Source organism: Lampetra planeri, chromosome 19, assembly GCF_965212315.1.
Source record: "Lampetra planeri chromosome 19, kcLamPlan1.2.h2, whole genome shotgun sequence".
In the NCBI taxonomy this organism is placed as follows: domain Eukaryota; kingdom Metazoa; phylum Chordata; class Hyperoartia; order Petromyzontiformes; family Petromyzontidae; genus Lampetra; species Lampetra planeri.
This window is the reverse complement of record NC_136125.1, coordinates 2,508,649-2,525,647: the sequence shown is the minus strand read 5'-3', so window position 1 is coordinate 2,525,647 and position 16,999 is coordinate 2,508,649. Positions and strand designations below refer to the sequence as shown.

The following is a 16,999-nucleotide window of genomic DNA, read 5'->3' as shown; positions in this document are numbered from 1 at the left end:
AAACTAGCGGGAAGTACCTGGCGTTGCCCTGGTCTTAATTTTTGTTTTTAACTACTCTTAAAAATCTAACAGCAGTGTGTACTGGCTCTGGTGGTACCAGCTATGATTACAGCAGTGCATACTGTGGTGGTACCTGCTATGATGACAGCAGTGCATACCGACTGTGGTGGTACCTGCTATGATTACAGCAGTGCATAGTGACTGCGGTGGTACCTTCTATGATTACAGCAATGCATACCGACTGTGGTGGTACCTGCTATCACTACAGTAGTACATGCTGACTCAGTATTTATCGACTATATAGCACAAAGTACTCACCTGACAGAGTGGCGTGGTGAGGCCTAGTTCCGTGCAGAGCCTAGATTGATGGCCTATAGTGGTAGCATGTACCGACTGTATAGTAGTGTAGGGCTTGAGTATAGCGCGCCACGCATCCCCCGCCTCTGTTGCTATACAAGCAAGCACAGTACAGTGGGGTGATGTGAGGTAATGGTTGTTGTTGTGACTTTAGGCGAAGTGGGTCGTTAAGGGTTGAAACAGGTGTCAGGGTAGCCGGGAGGACACAGGCCAGTGAGTGGCTGGAAAGGTAATTGGGCATTAGCTGGCGTCGCTCCGGCGGCGAAAACAAGGCCACGTGACACGGGGGGGCCAGGGGGCGATTGATAAGCGGGGGGTAGAGATAATTAGGGAGATTTATTGGTGTGGGAATATAAGCCAGAGCACAACGGAGAGAAGGAAGTCCTGTACGAGTTGGCGTCGTGGATGGAGCTGCAGTAACGGTGCCCGGAGAGTCGCAGAGCAAGTGATAGTTGAGTAAAGCGTAGAGACAGTGTTAGTAGAGTAAAGCACGGAGAGACAGTGGTAGCGAGAACGCAGTGAGCAACCAGGGTAGCCATGCATCGGAAGGATGCAGAGTAGGAGAAACCGTAGAGACGACAAGTGTAGTGATAGTGAGGTAGAGGGCACGGAGAGACGCGGAGCGGTGGTGCAGCAGAGAGACGCGGAGCGGAGCGAGGCCGCGCCGAGATGCGGAGCGGTGGCGCGGCGAAGGTGGACTCTAAGAGGAAAATAAAGAGGAGAGAAAGACAACCCTTGTACGAGTCCTACAGTAGTAATAACTGCACGCATTGGGGTGGGGGGGACATGAGACAGTGAATAACTAACCTGAGCGTTTAGTGTATTTTATAGGATTTTTTACGCGAAAGAAAATGTCCCTCTTGTAAGAGCCATAAGACAGAAAGTGAGTGTATTATTTCTGTATATAAATGTGATGTACATCCGTCATACATTTGTTGACGGACTGGTTATATTTGATTTGGAATATTCCAACTGTTTAGAAACCACCCTGTGGTTAGACGCTCCGTTGGTTGAACCCATGACGTCATTTCCGGTTTTTACAGTATAAACGGGGGCTATGAGAAGAGCCGGGTGGAGAGCGAGTGGATAGTCTTTTACTGTGCGACAGGGTGATACAGTACGTGAACAGGCGAAGGTATAAATGCTCGTTTTTGTGCAACTAAGAAATAAAGACACACTTTGAGTTAAGACACCTCAAATACGCGTCAGACTTATTGCTCTCACAAGTTAAGGCGTAACTTATTTTCTGGCACAAGAAAGCTGCGCCTACACCCCTCGCTCCCACCGAAGGTGTGCGACTTGACATGGGCCGTCCTCCCCTTCAAAGGCGCGTGAGTTGGTATGGTCGTGCACACGTCATAAATAAATAAGTGCACAGAAATCGCACTAAATTGCTAATTAAACTATTTTAAAGTTGACGGAATTGAAAAAGGAATAGCGCTTGCTCACCGCGGGGCTTACGGTGTGGTACCTGGCTATATTCTTTACGAAAACCCCAACGTTGGAGAGCCAAGCGCGCGGCCACACACAAACCCACATACAATTTTTGACTTTTATTTATGTAATGCGAGCGTAAATGGGGTTCGCTGCTGGACTCTGGCCCAATCACACGGCCCGAGGTATTGGGGGGCGGAGCCCTGTATGGGGGGAGTGTGGGAGGGGCCGCCGTTCACCTAGGGTCCAATCGGAAGCGAGGTGAATGGAGGTGGAGCCAGCAGGGGAGTATGGGAAGGCCGGATCTGACGATCCGGAAGGGGAGGAGTCAGGATCACGTGGTAAAGGGGATATAGGTGGGAGCCTGGAAGGGCTCCGGATCAGTTGCTGGAGTAAAGAAGCTGAGCCACGTTGGGTGGCCGGAGGGGATCCGCGCCATCAACCACGTGGCTGAAGGATCTTCGGCACGCCGTCGGCCAGCGGTGTGCGGAGTGGCGGGACCGGAGGAGCTGTCGGAGGAGTGCGTGCGGGGCGCGCGCGAGGAGACGCTGGTCCGCTGTCAGGACCAGCGGGGTGCGAGGAAGAGCGGAGGAGCTGACGAGGGAGCGCATGCGGGGCACGCGTGAGGAGAGGAGCTGATGAGGGAGCGCATGCGGGGCGCGCGTGAGGAGACGCTGGTCCGCGGTCAGGACCAGCGGGGTGCGAGAAGGAACTAAATAAAAGAGCAATGGAGACCAGCAGTGCCTGACGAAGTCCTTTATTACATTTATATTAGATCTCTAGAGTCGGCATCCTCTCCTCCACGCTCCTCTATTATCCAAGGTCTAATTCATCGTGGTATTTTCAACCAAGTTCTCCTTGGACAAGAGGGATTAGTTGCCAAGAGTAGCGAATTTATTCGATTGGCTCACGGAGGATTCCATTAAAACGGCCAAATCACTAACCCTGACCAGAAGCTTCAATGCACTCGCAGAGTTTTGTGAGTGAGACAACAGTCAGCACTGAATTCGCCCTATTGTCCACAATTTCCCGTGGATAATAACATGACTGTGGATTTAAAATGGTAAACATGGTAAACATTTACATTGTTTAATTCAATATTTGTACTGAGATTCGTGGGTTCTTAATTGGCAATGTTAAAGTGAAAATACCAACGTTTTTTTAAATACATGTAACGTAATGACTTCAGAGACACTACCTTTAGAGGACTTCTTTAACACATTCCTGCGGAGGGAGTTGGTAGGAACGTTGGGTTGCTCGGTCAATGGCCAGGGTCAACGGCAAGTGTGGTGTATTCCGCAAATATGCCCGACTGTGAGGGCGGGCACAAGCCGGCGTGAGTAGGTTAAACGTTGAGTTTTATAAGGGCACCACGGGGTGACCAGCCCCTCCCCACCCAGCCCCACCCCTCCCACCCAGCCCCACCCTCCCCACCCAGCCCCTCCCCACCCTCCCCACCCAGCCCCTCCCTCCCCACCAAGCTCCTCCCTGCACGACGGACACAATAATCCCCTGTGGGCTGGTGTAACCAGGAGGTTCCTACCAGTATTATTTCTCGTCGGCTTACAGCTACGACTTAATGATAGTCACAGGGTAAATTTTGATTTAAAGCTTTCGTGACTGCAGGGATTCATCTTCTTGGTTCTTTCGGTAAAGTCACGTAGAAGGGAAGTAATAAAATAATAAAAATAAAACATAATAAAATTATTCTCACGATGTTTCGGCCACAACGCAAGCAGCCGTCCTCAGGTGAAAACCAGGTCCGTCGAGGCGACAGAGTCTGAATGAAACGGCACACGAGCTTGGAGCATATATATAAGCTGGGCGCCTTGACAAAGGAATTTGCATATCAAGAGGAATTTAGCATATTTATGGGAAATGCAGGAATGTGATTAGTACTACATATGCATGTGCATTATGCAGGATTAACAGCATCAAAGGGAGCTGCAGTTGCTGCTGCTGCAGTTGCTGCTGCTGCAGTTGCTGCTGCTGCTGCAGTTGCTGCTGCTGCAGTTGCTGCTGCTGCAGTTGCTGCTGCTGCAGTTGCTGCTGCTGCAGTTGCTGCTGCTGCAGTTGCTACTGCTGCAGTTGCTGCTGCTGCAGTTTCTGCTGCTGCTGCAGTTATACAAAAATAAAAAAAGACCTCACCAACAGCCTCGTCTCTAAAACCAAGAAAATCATTTCTGATTCAACCGCATTAATTGATCAGACCAAACAGTTCTCGTTGAAACCTTCTGCAGCCAGGCCACCAAGATTATACGGCTTGCCAAAGATAGATAAAGAAGATACACCTCTTCGTCCCATTGTCTCTACTATCAACTCCCCCACCTATAAACTGGTTCGTTTTTTGTCTGAAATCTTACGGCCTTTCACTGGAAAAACCACCTCTGCGGTACTAAACTCTACTGACCTGGTATCGACAATCAAGGGGATTGCCCTGTCCCCAGACGACCTGCTTGTCAGTTTTGATTTGGTTTCCTTATTCACCAAAGTTCCTGTACCTGACACCATCGCAATCATTGAAGACTTGGTTCATCAAGGACTGAATGCTGGGATACCCCCCTGGTGAGACACTGCTTAACCAATACATACTTCACCTGGAATGAAACTTTCTACAAGCAAACTGAGGGCACCCCAATGGGCGCCCCCTATCTCCGGTTGTAGCCAACATCTTCATGGAGAAATTTGAGACTGACGCCATCAAGACTGCCACTCTACGCCCGACATTATGGTAGAGGTACGTAGATGACACTTTTGTCATCTTGCCACATGGCCGGCCTGCTCTAGACCAATTTCTCGACCACATCAATTCCATACACCCAGCCATCAGATTCACCATGGAAGTCGAAAAAGATGGCAAGCTACCCTTTTTGGATGTCCTAATTAAAAGAAGACCTGATGGTTCAATGAGCCACTCTGTCTACAGGAAAGCCACCCATACGGATGCTTACCTAAAACCGGATTCCCACCACCATCCTTCCCAGAAGAATTCCCTCATCAAGACTCGATACCATAGAGCCCAATGCATTTCCGACCAGGAACACATTGGCAGTGAACTCAAACACGTACGCCAAGCTCTTAAGGCTAATGGTTACTCCGACTACACAATCCGCAAGGCCATCACTCCAACCATCAAGAAGGATCCTGTTGAGGAGCCTTTCAAGACCATTACCTTACCCTACATTGCTGGGGTCACAAAAAAGATCTCCAAAATCCTGATTAAACACAAGATCCAGGTCCGATTCAACACAGTACATAAAATCCGTGATCTGGTCCCGTCTGTAAAAGATGTGGTTCCAGACATACAGTACCCTGGCGTCTACAAACTAAGTTGCCTCTGTGGTAGCAGTTACATTGGAGAAACCAAACGACATGTCTCGGACCGCATCCGTGAACATAAAGCAGACCTGAAACACGGTAGGACAAACACCTCAGCCGTGGCAGATCACTGTTACAATTCAGTGGGCTCACATGACATTGACTTCTCCAAGACAGAGGTTCTCTGCAAGCCATCTGGCTATCATGAGAGATTCGTTCATGAGGCGATCCACATATACAAACACAGAGACAATTTCAACCGAGAAGATGGATTCTGGCTTAGCAATCATTGGAAGGACGTAATAAACCATTTCGGATCTTAACTGATTGTGTTCACGTTTACGGTGACTTTCAGACCGCGTTCCACTCACTGGCATGGTGCAGTGTGCAGAGTAATGTATGGTGTCGTAATTGTATAGTAAATATATAGCAGTGTGATACACATTAGGGTGGGTAGAATAATACATAGTGTTATATTAAAATGGATAAGGCAGCAACTGCAGCAGCAGCAACTGCAGCAGCAGCAGCAACTGCAGCAGCAGCAGCAACTGCAGCAGCAGCAGAAACTGCAGCAGCAGCAGAAACTGCAGCAGCATCAGCAACTGCAGCAGCATCAGCAACTGCAGCAGCATCAGCAACTCTAGCTCCCTTTGATGCTGTTAATCCTGCATAATGCACATGCATATGTAGTACTAATCACATTCCTGCATTTCCCATAAATATGCTAAATTCCTCTTGATATGCAAATTCCTTTGTCAAGGCGCCCAGCTTATATATATGCTCCAAGCTCGTGTGCTGTTTCATTCAGACTCTGTCGCCTCGACGGACCTGGTTTTCACCTGAGGACGGCTGCTTGCGTTGTGGCCGAAACGTCGTGAGAATAATTTTATCATGTTTTATTTTTATTATTTTATTACTTCCCTTCTACGTGACTTTACCGAAAGAACCAAGAAGAAGAAGTCACAGGGTAACATAACACTGGCTGACTATATAGCTGGCTGACTATTCGGCAATGAAGGCAATGTCTAACTATATAGCTGGTTGACTATATAGCGACGACGGTGACGAAGAGACGACAGCAATGACGATGATGACAGCGATGACCACCAGGACCCCGAACCCCACGGCGCCCAGAACCCCGTTCCTCTCCACCTTTTATCCCCCCAGCGTGGCCATGCCTTGCCCCTGGCCACGCCCCTGTTATCGAACTCTCCTGCGGGTTCTGGGAGCTTCCAGATAGATCCCCTCTTTGACCCTCGGCATAGTTATCCCTCCTTGTGGTCGCTCGTGTGCATACTCTCTTCTGTTTGTGTGCTGTTCTCCCACCCGTAATTAGCCCTTATGGCCGCCAGTCGGTGCACTGTCGACATAAATAACAAATAAATTACCAACAACATCGTTATATTCTAAAACATTGAAATGTTCCTCTTTACACAGGAACATCTATGCAAAGCCCAGCACGCATTCTTTTTGGACAGACTTTGCAAAGGATTTTGAGCATCAAGCTCTTCTTGAATGTCCTCCAGTTGATCGCATTGTTCTTTGCCGCTTACACACACGTGAATGGTTTTGACATTCATTTTTAAAAAAAATGTGCAGAACATTTTCATCACGGGAAAATATGAAAATGTAAGTATAGTAACACTTTATATTTATGTTTACAAACAAGATACTTGGATTCTACATCGGTATATGAATGTTGTATGTATGTGTGTTGAACTTCTTTCGCACCATATGTAGCCAGCTGTGCTAATCAATTAATTGGTACCCATTACTTTGCTTTAGGGAGCAGGTGGGATATGATCTGGACTAAAACCATCAGTACAGTACGCAGCTTATTAGAGCATTTATATGAAGTGTAAATATTGTATTTGTAATGCTGTGACCATAATTTATAAAATAGTATTAATATTAATAGCATTGCTTTCAGAACTTAATGTTGTGTAGATTTTGTCGGCATGTTGTGTTAATTATGTAATTTTTGATCTGGTAATTTCTACACAGGTGTTTTATTATAGCAAATTATTTCTCAAATATAAAGGCATCACAAATCCACTGTAATTATTTTACTGTCGCTTACGTATAGCGGTGATATATATCGTTTTGTTCCTTAAGATCGATGATGCCCCCGGCTATTGGGACTGGATGTTTGGCTCACTCTTACCAAATATGAAACAAAGCAGCAGCAATGTAAAGACAGCCAACACCTTTCTGTCCAACATGCATTCCCCTGAGATGGTTTTGGTGGGCTCAGTGTGGCTAAGGCAGCTGAGATACACAAAAGGTAAAACATGTACTCCTGTACAATTTTAAAGCAAAGTTTCCTGAAATATCGATGCATTCAATAATACCTGTTTAACATTTTACGTAATATTGCACAATATTTATTTTATTCGTCACAGAATATAAATGGTTACACATTCTTTGTTTTACTATTCCACCTAAAATATTCACAACAAAATATTAACGCAATAGACCCGCAGGTCCAATCTGTTTTTTATTATCCTAGTTGTGTAAAAATACACCTTAGTTTCATGCTAATTCTGTTTACTGGCAACCAATAGTTTATTTTAAAACTGTTGAAGTGCATACGCGATTGCAATTGACGATTGCAATACCGATTGCAACACCGAGACAAATTTATTAAAAAAATAAATTGTAAGTGCGTTGTTTGAATTTTTGAAATGACTAAATCGTGCTGGTATATGAATGTGTGCATTATTGTGGCAGGACCAATTGAGATGAAGTATGTGAAGATGTTGCAAGATGTTAAACACTATCCGCCAGTAGTGGACATAAAACACTATGCAAAGGCCTGGGTACCATCAAACACAACAGGAGGAGATTACAGAGACAAATACTGGATCTTCCAGAATATGCCAGACGAGGATGCCTCAAGTACATTTGGTAGGATTTTAGTTACTACAAGGTTAATTGTGCAAGGGATTTGTCACCTAGTAATGTTACATTCAACAGAATAAAAGGGCAGTAAAACAGAAAAAATATACGAAAAACAGTCTACAGTTTTTTAAATTAATTATTTTGTGACGCTGCATTGGCAGTGGTGCAAATCACAGTCACCAAAAAAAGGTAATCGCAAATGTATTCTAGTACATGGACCATTGCCTAAAATGTCAGCAATTTAAAAAATAATATATTAAGGCAGTGTTATTGACTAATGTGTTACCCCATTCGTGGTTTTTATGCTTGGCGTTTCTTTGCAGAGTCACTCAGGAGTGATGGTTACTTGGTGGAGTTGGTAAATAATGCAGCAAAAGCAGCCGACACTCTCACGTACGTGAAGGAAAACTCCTGGCTAGATTCCCGCACGTCAGCACTCGTCACAGAGCTCACGGTGTTCAACGCAAACACAAATCTGCTCTGCCATATGAATATGCTGCTGGTTTTCTCTCTGACCGGTGAGTGTGTAACCCTGCTATCAAAGACAAAGATCCCCCTATAGCCTGAACAGACTGTTGGGGCAACTGCTACACTAACACTCCCCTACTATCGACCACACACACATTGAATCACATAAAATCAATAGAGTAAACACGTTTTAAAGGCACAATGTCATATGTTTGAATGCGTGCAGGCTGGCAGCAAATAAAAATAACATGCACAGATGGGCACATATTGGTTATTTTGGTAAAGTCACGTAGATAGAAAACTTTTAATAAAATGAAATAGTAGAACAAATTTTTTAATTTAAATAAATTGAAAATAATAAAAGTAAAAAACCCACGACGTTCGATCGCAACACAAGCGGTCTTCATCAGGCGGAGAGAAAAGAGGGGGCAAGCCTCCAAATGTAACTGCTTATAAGGGTTCCAAAGTGAGTGGGCGAGAAATATGTTTTAATTTGTTTTAGAGACCCCACCAAATGCCTCGTTACAAAAACGAACAATATCATCACCGATTCAGCTTCATTAATTGAACAGACAAAACGGTTTTCCTTAAAACCTTCTGCTGCTAGACCACCCAGACTATATGGCTTACCAAAAATCCATGAAGAAGGTATACCCCTTCGTCCCATCGTCTCCACCATTGGTTTACCCACCTACAAACTGGCCCGATATCTGTCTGAGACCTTGCAGCCATTCACTGGTAAGACCACCTCTTCTGTTCCTAACTCAGCTCACCTGGTTTCGTCAATTAAAGACATCTCACTGTCCCCAGGTGATTTGCTCGTTAGTTTCGATGTAGTTTCTTTCTATATTTGAAGCTTACGTGACTGCAGGAATCCATACTCTTTGGTTATTTCGGTAAGTCACGTAGGTAAAAATAAAACAAAATAAATCACGACGTTTCGATAGCAACACAAGCCAACGTCTTCAGGTGAAAATCGTGACATCCGCGATGTCTGCTGCGAGCAGCACGATGTCTGCTGCCTTGTGAAGAGAAGCTGTTACCAGCAAAAGTTTATATAAGTTTTTGAGAACAAAGGTAGCCGAAGTAGTGTTAATGGGGTATTATAGTGTAAAGGTAATACATAGCGTGGCATGTTAAAGGAAATGAACTTAGATTAGTATGTTGGATTATAGTGCAAATATATAATCCAACACTATAATCCAACATTTTTTTTGTTTTCTATCTACGTCATTTTACCGAAAGAACCAAGAATATGAATTCCTGCAGTCACGAAAGTTTAAGTCAAAAAATGCCATCCATTGTGTGCATGTTGTTAGTAATGTAAAGGTGTTGTATCGTTTTCTAGGTATTGCACATCCACAATACCATCTCAAGGTATCTCCTTTACAAGAAATCGGGAATGCTTGGTTTGTGGTGACCATGGCTGCTTACATCATCATTTTGGTCTTGGGCCTGCTTCTTTTGGTCTGTGAAAGTTTTAAAATGAAGAAAGAGAAGATGTCCTACTTCGGCAAAGTGATGAATTACGTGGAACTACTTTGCTTCGTTCTGAGGATAACACTGGTCGCAATCTACTTCTTTTTGGCATACTCAAGGTATGCACACCCAATGCAATTCATTACCTCAAAGTAATCCACACATGATCAAGGAAACTTTCAACGTTCATTTTTTTCTTACAAAAAATTGTTACGAGTTCTATATGAAGCAGAGCTAGCTAGATCCATTATTGCATGGAACCTGTAAATGACATAATTACAGTGAGACTAGAAACAAGATATACCAAATTATTGCTGGTCCAAGTATACGTGCAGACAAATGTGGATACTGATTAAGTGAAAGACACATTATATAGACAGCTGCAGATAGGAGATGCACTCTTATGAGTGTGGCTAATGGCTGACTTTTAATGCTCAGATTGGGCACAGATTTGGTTGGGAGGTTACAGGAGCAGAAGGTAAGTTACTTTAACACGTTGGCTTTCACGACCAATATTATTCACAATAAGGGTTTTTGGGTTAGATTACGTAAGTATAAATGTGTCGTAACCCTCCACTGCCTGACTACGACGTTTCGCTGGAAATTACATCCAGCATCATCTGGCGATTTGCTAGAATAGTGAAACGATCCACCTGCTTCCGGTCTTAATTAGAGCAAGATGACGCTGTGAACGTCATGACGCCATTTAATCTCCAACACACCGGTGGGCTGAAGTAGTAAATAATTGGCGCGTTGTTTACGTGACAAACCTTACTGGCTGTGTCGGGTGGTGGAGAGTTACGACTCATTTATATTTACGCGATCTAACCCAAAAACCTTTATTATGAGATAAGTTACTACAGTGCATTTGGAAGCCTGGGGAAACGTATTTTTTCCACACAAAGCTATACACAAATCAATATAATGTTAGTTATCATAAACATCTCATAATTTACAATACAAAAAAAGTGAAAACAAAGCAAAAAATGCTGTGGAGTGCTGATTGTGTTCAATCAGTTAGGCAACAAACTAAACACGTGCAACAGTCCTATTATATATGTTTTTTGTTATATAACTTGTGGTGTTTCTTTACAGTACACAAAATAACTCATTGCCCTGCAGAATGGAATGAGATTGAGCCGATGCATGAGTTAAAAATGTTAATGAACTTTTTTTCTAATTGAATTCAACTTCATTTTTTTTCATTTTGATACGATGTCTTTTTGCGTTTTAATTCTCGTGTTGGGAGCTTTTTGAGCCCATGTTGTCTGTGTCGGGTTATGAAATTTTGATGAAAATAATAAAAATTAATAATTTTCCGAAAAATGCGCAAATCGCATTAATTATGTTAATGTGTGAGTTAATATGCATAAATTATGATGGTGTGAGTAATTGTATGCATGAATTATGATAATCACGGAGATAATCGTAGTAATTTATGCGGATGCTTGCGATTATGTTACTGTGAGCAGTTATGATAATTAGGCTCAGCTTCGTTTATCCAGAGTTATATCAATCAGGATAACACGATTATCATCTATTTACCGTTTACCGATTATCCTAGTGTGTGTTATGATATTTTAGGTCTCCATTTTCATATCTCATCACAGGATACAGTTATCAAGAATAAGATAGTTTTGCATGGACTTGGAAAGAAGCACTCGAACAGTTGGTGTTAAGCAATTTTATTCTAACAAGCATGTGACATTCTATCATGCAGGTCAAACATGCGTCAATAATTCATGAATAACCAAACTCTTATGCATTTGCGATACTATGCATTCGATTAATGTGAATAACTAAAATCCTTATGCAATTACGAGGTTATGCAATTACCTAATATGAATGACTAAACATTTTTTATTCATTGGCGAAATTATGCAGTTAACGAAAATGAATGACTAAAACATTTCTTATTCATGTAACTCGACGGCAGCAACTGCTTTGCACGATCAGTTGATATTGAACGCACCACCTCGAAATGGCAACCCTTTCTGTAACGCAATGACAATTTTTCTTATTCGTGTGCGTGCTGTGTGTGCGTTGTCCCCTCGTAATATGAATTGTGTCGTTAGCTTGTGTGGTGTAGGAGGATACAACCAGCGGCCAGAAGTTCTCTCTGGCTTGGGCGTGGCCGCCGCGAGCGCCTGCTGCTCCCTCGCTCAGCGTGTCGCTCGGCTTGTGCGCTCTCTCTCTCTACCGCTGGATGACGAGTTGGCACGATGCTGTCCTTGAAGATGCTCGGTCGCTCGTGTCGCTCGGTGGCGCTGGGTGTCGCTCGTTGGCGCACAGTGGCGCACGGTGGCGCACAGTGGCGCACGGTGGCGCACGGTGGCGCACGGTGGCGCACGGTGGCGCACGGTGGCGCAGCTCTGCTGGCGCTGGGTGGCGCTCGGTGGCGCTCGCTTGGCGATCTCCGCCTTTCCTGCGGGTTGTTCGCTGGTCGTCACTCTGACGAGGAGCGATGCTTCGTTCGTGGCAGGGTGGACGTTGGCGTCTTTGTTGGCTTCACTCGCAGCTCTGCGACTCAGGGTAGCGATTCTTCTCAGTTGGTGCAGACCTCGGCTTGTAGCGGCACGTCGCTAACCCGCGAACCTCGTCATTCTGGATGACGAAAAACTTCTTGACGATCTGTGGTGGAGTCGAAGCCCTGGCGACGAGATGGGGCTCAGAGCCCTGGCGATCTGTGGTGGGGCCCGTGGCCCGGATGATCTGTGATGGGGCCAGAGGCCCTGATGATCTGTTTGTATGGATTTTCCTTCGGTATATATTGAGAAAATCCACTCAGTTTCCCGAGTTGTTCAAAGTCTGTCATAAAACCTTCCTGTGGGTGGGACCATCTGCATCCGTGTGTGTGTGTGTCGTGTGCGTGTCCGTCCGTGTGTTTCGCGTGCGTGTTTGTCCGTGTGTTTATTAGCTTTGAAGACACAGCTGTGTGTCGTTCTGGAAGGGGGGGGGGGGGGTGGGGGCCTCGTGACGGCGCCACCGAAGTTATCCATTAGCCAGACCGATGATTCGCGTCGAGTTATATATATATAAAAGAAATATTCGAATCCATGTTTTTGTTACTGAATAATATTTGTCGCGAAAACCTACGCGTTAAGCGAGCTTAATTATTCCCTCCCTTGCTCGGGATCATATCTTTTGTCTCACACAGCTTAAGTTGTTTTGGTTTGGAAGTTGAAATGCGACTTATTTCCATTATGCCCCAGTTATGCCGAAACCGTGTTCCCGATGTTTCATCGTGACCCGATTTCTCATGGAAATGTTATTTCCTTGCGTGTGCAATTTTTGCTGTCCGTGTTGTGGGAAGACAAAGACGTTGTTTCCACGGTGGAAGCACCCGGCGCATGCGCTTATTTATTTATTTATTTCCGAGAGCGTGTTAATTTCCTTTGAGCCATTGCCCCCTTTATGGGTGTCATTTTCTCGCTTTTGTGCCTGCGTGTGGAGATCCTCTCGGAAAGACAAAGACGGTCGTGTTGCTCGCTTCCCATGGGTGTTGTGTTTGGTTAATTTTGAGAGCCTTATCCGCCCTTGATTCCTCTTCTTCTTTAATTCCTTACTTATTATTTGACTTCGTGATTATTTAATTTGCTATCCCGGCTAGGAATTTTGTTTTGGACCCCCAAGCCTTAATTATTCTTTGATGCTTCGGCCCGGCCGCGTAGGAATTATTTAAGGTAAATAATGTCCGTATTTAATTAACAATTGATGAATCGCGACTCTGGTTTTCAATTGGAGTGAGGATGGATACTGTTTGCTTAATCTTCATGGCTAAGTTGGTACTTGTGCATCTAACATGGTTCAAAGACCCGTATGTGCTTTTTGTCGTCAATGCTGTTTCTTTGTTAAGAACATAACCATCTCTTCCTCCGTGGTGCCCGGCCCTGCAAGGCTTTTTACGAGAGGGTGTCATTCCAACCCCCTGCCTGCCATTCCCCCCTCCCTTGTTCCTCCTGTGTGAAATTCGGGGAGTTTTTATGATCTTGATTACCCTTCTTTTATGCCCTATTTCCTTTGAAATGAGGTGTGCACACATCTGTGGGAGTGTGGGGGCGTGTCCGTTCTCACGTTGCCGCGTCTTATTAAAAAAAACGATATTATATGTTGGCAAAATAATTCTTAAAAAAAAAATATTTAACATTTTTTAAAAAGGGGGTATATACACAACACCCAGCACGTGGAGTAAAACATGAGACATCGTGACCAACAACTCGCGGTACAACCCGAAAACACATCACATAAATGTATGTTGAACTTCTCTCCCGCGGTACGTAGCCAAGCGTGCTAATCAGAGGAAATACAGCACGACCGTAAAATATCTACGCACACTGAAGTCGAAGTCACATTAAAGTCGTCATTTTTTTTCAGGAGAAAATCCGACGTTGGGCAAGCTGACCACGCTGGATGAGCGTCTCAGGGTGGCGCTGGCGCTGCTGGTGTTCGTGGAGTCCCTCAAGGCTCTTCAACTCCCCCTGCTCCACCGCGGAGCGAGGCGGTGCCTGGCGCTGCCTCTGCTGCGCCGTGAGACGCGAGTCAAGAGCCGATTGCTGTTGTTGGTCGTGCTGTTGTGCGCCTGCAGCCTCTCTCTGCACGGCCTGTACGGCGCCCGCTCCTGGGCCCACGCCTTCCAGTCCGTGACCTCTGCACTCGTGCGCATGTCCCGTCTGGGAGAGGCGCTGGGTGACGGAGGGGCATGCGCCACGCTCGTATACCTCTCCTTCAGGCTGCTTGCAATCATTCTCGTAATGTCTCTAGGTAAATGGGTTTGATTCATTCTATGGTCGTGTGAAATCTCGATGGTGAAGCCTCGTTTGTTCAAAGGCTGCAGGTTGTAGAGTTTAAATGTTTTTTTTATAATTGACAATTTAAAACCGAAAGTTTGTTTATATATTCACTTAATTGCATTTGTGAAATTCCATATCTAATTCATACAATCCATATATGTTTGCATGTTAGCAAAGGCAGTTGAACCGTTGAACCTACAGGCAGTGCATTGAACAGCGCACATTTTTTATATATTTTTAAACATCTCACCTGCATAATCCCTTGAGATATCTCATTAGCCTGGGTGTGCAACATCGCCCAAACATCAGAGAGGCTGCTTTTTTGACCATGAAACTCTCTCCAAACCTTCGACTAAGATCCAGAACTGTGTGCACATTCCGATGCTTGGCCTGGCATGTTAATAGGCTCTTTTAAGGGGTGAAGCATGTATCTGTGTCCGATATCTAATGTATCTTGGCTGAAAGACTAAAAGCTATTTTGAGTACTTTTGGGGCACTCTAAATAATTATAACACATTAAAAGTACCCAAAAGCTGCACTTTTTAATTATATTTAACGGTACATTTCATACTAATGAACTTATTTCAATGTTACTTTTTATTAAAACAAGTTTAAAACTTTGAATGTACACAAAATCGTCGTAGATTGTAAAATAAAATACATTAACTTGGTATGAATTGCGTTTAGTCTGTTCTCTTGTTTTTTAGGCCTTTACCACATGGTGTGTGTCTGTACACAGATTACTCGGATCTCCATCGAACAATGGTCTCAATATTAAGTGCATTAATTTGGATTCGGTTTGCACGATAATTTAAGGTGCGATTATAGGCCGTTTGTAAGGCAGCATCTTTGAGAGTTAAAAAAACGCGTTGGCTTTATACTACGGTCAGTTTAAGTAGCTATATCTTTATCTGCAGTCACTTGAAGATTGGTAGTTTGATCATCCATCACAACGCCATATTGCATGTTTTTGGCAATTCAGAACCACTTGGTAATTTCTGAATGATACCGCATGTTCCATGTTGTAGCAATCGTACATCATTATTCTTTGCAAGGATGAGCTGTTGTGTCGGTGTTAAAAGTGAAAACGCATTAAAAGAGAAATTGTACAATTTTTAAACACTGCCTGTGTAACGTGTGCCTGTGTTTGAATTTGAAAAGGGAATACACTTTGGTGTACTCATATTCTCCAATACATAGGGCCTCTGTTGAGAAGTGAGGTCTCCTTTGCTGTAAGCACATCTTCCTAACCTACAGGGCGCCGCAATGGCGAAATGTTATCTGCCTTACCTGGTATGCAGGAGATCATGGGTTCGGTCCTAATCCTGGCACCTGTATATTTGGAGTTTGTATGTTCTTCCCGTGGTCGTGTGGATTTTTCTCCAGGTCCAGTTTTTCAACTCCACATTTATTCACATACGATTTCCACATGTAACTTTGTTGAGCTATAATTTATGGCCAGGTCACTTCTAAAAAATATATAATAGCTCAGTGGGCTTTGCCTGGCAAAATAAAACAAGTTTTAAATAAATACAAAGTTTAGTTGATATCTTGATTTGAAGCTTTCGTGACTGCAGGAATCCATACTCTTTGGTTCTTTCGGTAAAGTCACGTAGGTAGAAAAATAAGAAAATAAAACAAAAAATTACATATTACGACGTTTCGATCGCAACACAAGCGGTCGTCCTCAGGCGGAAAAAATAATCCAGCAGTGGAACTGATGAACCAGCGGGTTAGTTTATAATTACCCTCCTGAGACTTCTAGACGAGGTGTGGGTTGAATGTCACCTTGTGGCATGGTTATCTTGGGAACCTGGTTCTATTCGTCTAGTACCAGGATCTGAGCGTGTGTTGCCATGCTGTGTTCTCATGAGTCACAAGCCCTTGTTCTTGCTAATATTCTAAAACCAAACATCCATCAATAAAGCCCTCAACAATGAACTTCGCTACCAACTCAAGTACCGATCCCCCTTCTGGGATGGCACTGTCACCAGCCTAGAATATCACCCAGTAATGTTGACGCGAACAGAGTGAAACAAGGCAGATGTCCAGAATAAACACCTCATTAAGACTGAAACATCCACACATCCTGGTGCTAAATCTATACGTTTTCATTAACTCTTCCAAGTACTTTTTTCAAGAGTACAATGACAAAGCCAATACAATGTAGGCAATACTGGTTACTCTGAAGGTACTATTCATGCAATGTTTTACTCTGTAAAATACATATAATTCAGTGCACTTATTGTATT

At 44.1% G+C, this 16,999-nt stretch overlaps 1 long non-coding RNA gene across 2 annotated transcripts; it reads left to right on the top strand.

Annotated features, from left to right (window-relative positions):
* Window positions 1–1,445: 1,445 nt before the first annotated feature.
* LOC144723950 (uncharacterized) lies at window positions 1,446–10,062 on the top strand. Of its 2 annotated transcripts, none has more exons than XR_013586424.1 (5): window positions 1,446–1,688; window positions 7,225–7,393; window positions 7,840–8,016; window positions 8,334–8,528; window positions 9,827–10,062. It is a non-coding gene; the product is annotated as an uncharacterized LOC144723950 (long non-coding RNA). The 2 variants fall into 2 exon arrangements; XR_013586423.1 differs by having other exon boundaries at window positions 1,446–1,696.
* The last annotated feature ends 6,937 nt before the right edge of the window (window positions 10,063–16,999 follow it).